The 6,397-nt window shown below is 37.5% G+C and overlaps 1 pseudogene; it reads left to right on the forward strand.

Moving 5' to 3' along the window:
- The first annotated feature begins 3,485 nt into the window (after window positions 1-3,485).
- LOC110207051 (small ribosomal subunit protein RACK1 pseudogene) lies at window positions 3,486-4,414 on the forward strand (annotated as a pseudogene).
- Window positions 4,415-6,397: the final 1,983 nt, after the last annotated feature.

The following is a 6,397-nucleotide window of genomic DNA, read 5'->3' on the forward strand; positions in this document are numbered from 1 at the left end:
CTTCCCTTTTATTCTTCTGCGGCTGTGCTTGACACATATCCTGGAGTTGGGTAGAGGAGAGGGATCTGTTTGACCAAAAATATTAGTCTATGTTGACACTACAGTTGAAGTACTGTGAGCCCAAGCTACATGCTTTATAAAAATGGTTGTTCTAAGACTCAATCTCATCACTCTAGGAGAGAAGTTCTTTTTTTATTTTTTTTTTAATTTTTAGGCAATTGGGGTTAAACGACTTGCCCAGGGTTACACAGCCAGTGAGTGTTATGTGTCTGAGGCTGGATTTGAACTGAGGTCCTCCTGACTCCAGGGCCAGTGCTTTATCCACTGTGCCACCTAGCTGCCGCCTAGGAGAGAAGTTCTTAACCTGGGCTATATAAACTTGTTTTTCAAAATCATTCTGATAATTGTATTTTAAAATAATTTGGTTTCCTTTAGTATTACATAAATGCAAAGGAGAAGATAGTGGCAGAAGATATATGAGAAGACATGAGATGAGGGAGAAGGCAGAAGAGGAAGTTCACAATTAGAGATAAATATTTTAAACTACAAATGCCAGGTCTAGCTAGCACAGTAAAATAAAAATCAATCTAGTAATAAAGAGTAAATCAGACTCTTCCTTTTTTGGATAGGAAGAAGAATACTAGAAGGAGAAGGTATTTGAAGGATAAGAGAGTTGGTCACTGACCAGAGAATAATGAGACGGAACACTGGTGACATTTATTTAACATAACAATTTTACCTAGTGTGGCCATATTTAGCTTTCATAACTGAATGCAAGCATTTTTGTCGCACACACATGTGACTTAGAGGCATTGCCATTTAGCTGTACGTCCACTTTACCTCAAGATGTTATATAATTCAGTGCCATGGTATTAGAACACATTGTCAACACTATAGGCATTTAAAAAACTACCACTTTTTATCTCCAACAATCACCAATTTTATATCCAACAACACATAGATGACATATTCCTGCTCTGGTTTTTCTTTCTACCCATAATTTGATTTCATTAATAAATGAATATGTCCCCTCCACTGGTGCTGCTTCCAATCAAGTGACTCTGTAGATAGAGTGCTGGACCTGGAGTCAAGAAGATCTGAGTTCAAATGTGACCTCAGACACTTACTAACTTTGTGACCCTCGACAAGTCACTTAACTTCTGTTTGCCTTAATCCACTGGATTAAAAATGGCAAACCACTCCAGTAGCCTTGCCAAGAAAACTTCATGGACAGTATGATTCATAGGGTCATGAAGAATTGGACACAAGCGAATGACTGAACAACTACATACCTTCTAGAGAGGCATCTAAGTGGTGCAGTGCATAGAGTGATAGGCTTAGGGTCAGGAAGATCCAAGTTCAAATCTAGTCCCAGACACCTACTAGTTATATGACTTTGAGCAAATCACTTATCCTTTATTTGCCTCACTTTCCTCAACTGTTAAATGGTGATGATTATAGCACTACCTCTTAGGATTGTTGTAAGGATCAAATGAGATAATATTTGTGAAGTATTTATCACAGTGCCTGGCACTTAGTAAGTGCTAAGTGTTTGATAAATGCTTATTTTCTTCCCTAATCATATATGATTTCTGTCAGTATCTTTCCATGTATTTGCATTCCTAGTCTATTGTTCACACTTTTGTTTCTTTGGTGAGACCTATCTTCACAGATTCCAGTTTTTCTATTCTTTTTTTACCCATCCTGTGCAGGCCATAAATTCTCCCATAATTCTCATTTTTATTTCCAATCACTCAGGAACAGTGTGTTGTGGATCCATGTTCTTCTCAAATTCCACAGGGTCCTCTGTCTCATTAAGTGTTAGATAATTTTTCCTTTGTTTTTTGGTATTTGTCCATAGATGTCAGAACTTAATTACCGGATCTGGAGGACATATTTCTTTTTGCTGTTGATGATTTCCCTGTTGATTTATCTGCTTATGTTTGACTTTTCTTCTTCCTGAGATCTTTGGTAAGTTTTCTTTTTCTTTCTGTTATTTCCCCTGATTACTCACTTTCTGAGCTTGTGATTCACTCCTCTTTGATAGTGGTCTCTTTGGGGGATGAATCTCAAAGAATCTCAGCCTAAGTCTCTGCCCCAAGATGATTTTTGGGTGGTCAGAACAACAAAGTCAAAACTGCTACATCCAAAGGCTCAAAGAAAAATATGAATTGGCCTCAAGTCCAAAAAAAAAAATTCCTGGAAGAGCTCAAGAAGATTTTAAAAAATTAAATAAGAGAGGTAGAGGAAAAACTGGGAACAGAAATGACAGTGATGTAGGAAAAAAGAGTCAGCAGCTTGGTACAGGAGGCCAAAAAAAATACTAAATAAAATAATACTTTACAAAACAGCAAAGGCCAAATGGTAAAAGAGGAACAAAATCCAATGAAGAGAAGAACTTAAAAAGCAAAACTGGCTAAATGGAAAAAGATCTATAAATATTCATTGAAGAAAATAATTCCTCAAAAATTAGAATCAGGCAAGTTGAAGGTAATGACTCCATGAAACATCAAGAAACAATAAAATAAAATCAAAAGAATGAAAAAAAATAAAAGGAAATATAAAATATCTCATTGGAAAAAATAACAGACTTAGAAAATAGATCAAGGAAAGATAATTTAGGAATTATTGAACTACCTAAAAGCCATGATAAAAAAAGGAGCCTAGACATAATATTTGAAGAAATTATCAGGAAAATTGCTCTGATGTCCCAGAACCAGTAGTAAAGTAGAAATTGAAAGAATCCAGCAATTGCTTCCTAAAAGATACCAAAATGAAAACTCCCAGGAACATTATAGTCAAATTCCAGAGTTTCCAAGTCAAAGAAAAAATGTTGCAAGAAGCCAGAAAGAATTCAAAAATTGTAGAGTGAAACTCAGGAACACACAAGATTTAGCAGCTTCTATGTTGAAGGATCAGAGTGCTTGGAATATGATATTCCAGAAGACTAAAAGGCTAGGATTACAACCAAGAATAACCTACCCAGCAAAACTGAGTAGAATCCTTCAGGGGGAAAATGGACATTTAGTGAACTAGAGGACTTTTAAGTATTCCTGATGAAAAGACCAGAGCTGAATAGAAAGTTTGTTTTCAAGACTAAAGAGAAGCATAAAAAGGTAAACAAGAAAGAGAAATCATAAGGGATTCAATAAAATTAAGCTACATTTCTATATGGGAAGATGATATGTGTAATTCCTAAGAATTTTATCATTATTAGGGCAGTTAGAAGAAATATACATAGATGGAAGGCAAGGATGTGAGTTGACATAGGATGATATCCAAAAAAAAATCAAGGGGCGAGAAAGAGGAATGCATTGGGAAAAGGGGAAGGAAGAGGCAGAAGAGGGTAAATTATCTCACATAAAAGATGCATGGCATTTTTTTGCTGGGCTGCTGGTGTGAGAGACCCAGCTGGTCTCTCTCCATGCAATCTGTATCTATCTATCCTTCCTCCTGGAGTGATCCACTGAGGTCTTGTCATCATAATGAAACAGATAACCCTTTGGGGTACCCTTAAAGGCCACAATGTCTGGGTGACCCAGATCGCCATGAATCCCCAGTTCTCAGACATGATCCTATCAGCATCCCAAGATAAGACTATTATAATTTCGAAGCTTACCAGATATGAAACAAACTATGAAATTCCCTATCATGCCCTCAGGGGTCACTCACATTTTGTTAGTGATGTGGTCATTTCCTCTGATGGCCAGTTTGCACTCTCAGGCTCTTGGGATGGCACACTAAGACTGTGGGATCTCACAACTAACACTGCCACCAGGCACTTTGTTAGTCACACTAAGGATGTGCTGAGTGTAGCCTTCTCTTCAGACAACTTCCAGATTATCTCTGGTTCCTAGGATAAGGCTATCAAGCTGCAGAACACCCTGGGTGTCTGTAAATACACTGTGCAGGCTGAGAACCACTCAGAGTGGGTATCCCATATCTATTTTTCACCCAATAGCAGCAGTGTCATCATTGCCTCCTGTGGCTGGGACAAGCTGGTCCAAGTCTGGAACTTGGCCAACTACAAACTGAAGACAAGCCACATTGGCCACACAGGCTACCTAAACATAGTTATAGTTTCTTCTGATGTCTCTCTCCGTGGTTCTGGAGGCAAGGATGGTCAGGCCAACGAGGGTAAGCATCTCTATACTCTATACACATAATCAATATCCTTTGCTTCAGCCCCAATTGCTACTGGCTCTGTGCTGTCAATGGGCCCAGCATCAAGATCTGGGATCTAGAGGGCAAAATCGTTGTGGATGCGCTTAAGCAAGAAGTGAACAGGACCAGCAGCAAGGCTGAGCCTCTCCAGTGCACTTCCTTATCCTCATCTGCTGATAGCCAGACTCTATTTGCTGGATACATAGATAACTTGGTATGGATGTGGAAAGTAACCGTTGGCATTCAGTAAAGGGATCAACTGTAACTAAGATTTTGAAATAAAGACCTTAATTTCTGCCTTCTGAAAAAAAATGTGAAAGAGCTTTTACAGTGGAAGGGAAGATGGGGTGGTGGTGGAGGACAATGTACAAACTTTACTCTCATCAGAATTGGCTCAAAGAGAGAGTAATATACATACTAACTTGGGTATAGAAATCTTTCTTACCCTACAGGGAAGTAGAAGGGGAAGGGGAAAAGAGAAGAGAGGAGAGCTGGTAGAAGGAAGGGTGGATTAGGGGAGGTGGTGGTCAGAAGCAAAACACTTTTGAGGAGGGACAGGGTAAAAGGAGAGAGAGAGGATAAATAGGGGGGAAAATAGAATGAAGGAAAATATATAATAATCCTAACTGAAAAAAAAGTTATAGCAAGTTTCTCTGATAAAGGTCTCATTTCATAAATATATTGAGAATAGAGTCAAAATTATAAGAATACAAGTCATTGCCCAGTTGATAAATGGAGAAAGGCATGAACAGGCTGTTTTCAGATGAAGAAATCAAAGCTATTTACAGTCATATGAAAAAATGCTCTGAATCACTATTGATTATAGAATGCATATTAAAACAACTCTGAGGTACAACCTCATACCTATCAGATTGGCTAATATGACAGAAAAGGAAAATGACAAATGTCCTAGGGGATGTGGAAAAATTGGGACATGAAAGCATTGTTGGTGGAATTGTGAACTGATCTAGCCATTCTGGAGAACAATTTGGAACAACTTCCAAAGTGCTATAAAACTGTGCATACCTTTTTACCCCTCAATAACATTAGTAGGTCTGTATCCCAAAGAGATTTTTTTAAAAAGAAAAATTTATAACAGCCCTTTTTGTGATGACAAAGAATTGGAAATTGCAGAGATGTCCATCCATTGGGGAATGGCTGAACAAGTTGTGGTATATGAATATAATGGAATACTGCTGTGCTATAAGAAATAATTAACTCAATGATTGTAGAAAAACATGGAAAAACTTGTAAGAAATAATGAAGAGTGACATGAGCAGAACCAAGAGAACAGTACATACAGTAACAACATTGTTTTAAGAATGACTTTGAGCTAGTAAGTTATTTTGTCTATTACAAAGACCCAAATTAACTACAAAGGGCATCAGAAGAAAGATGTTATCTGCATCCAGAGAAAGAACTGATAAATAGAAATATGCATATATATATATATATATATACATATATATATAATTTTACAATACACACTCATAGATAGCTAGATAGATACATAGATAAATACCTATTTGTGTCTAATGGTAGCCATCTCTAGGGTGTGGATGGAGGAGGGAAGAAAAAAGGAGAAATTTACATGTTCATTTTGTAGTATATTCGAAAGGAATAGCAAGTTGTGCAGAGTAGATTTGCAATTTCATGTACAATCATCTTTTTATTTTACTGTGTTATGAAAATGTTGCTTTATTCCATAAATTAAAATAAAATTAAAAAGGAGATAATCTGCAATAGGTGTGGTGCATTAAGTCCTGGATTTGGCATCCAGAAGACCCTGATCCAAATCTTTCTTCTGAATCTTATTAGCTAAATGACCACAAGCAATGGGAATTTTATTTCTCTTATCCAAAGCTCCCTTATCTATAAAATGGGATTAATCATACCCTACATTCATTCCCCCTCATTACATTGTTGTGAAGCTCAAAAGATACAGTATATGTAAAACATTTTGCAGACTTTAAAAGTCAGTTAATTAACTAAATGCCAGTTATTACTTTGATACCAAGAGGCAGCTTAGGGTAGTAGATAAAGAGCCAGCCTCCAAGTCAGGAAGACTTGGGATACAGGCCAACCTCTGGCACACTCCAGCTATGCAACCCAGGACAAGTGTCCCTGCCTCAAATCTCTCCCCTACTCTATAGTTATCCCCTCCACATCATGAGGTTCAGGGCCACGGTGCCCCTGTAATCCTCATAAAATTTTTTGGCCCTCCCTTCATGCC

The sequence above is a fragment of the Phascolarctos cinereus genome, unplaced genomic scaffold (assembly GCF_003287225.1).
Source record: "Phascolarctos cinereus isolate Bilbo 61053 unplaced genomic scaffold, phaCin_HiC Scaffold_726;HRSCAF=1367, whole genome shotgun sequence".
NCBI lineage: Eukaryota > Metazoa > Chordata > Mammalia > Diprotodontia > Phascolarctidae > Phascolarctos > Phascolarctos cinereus.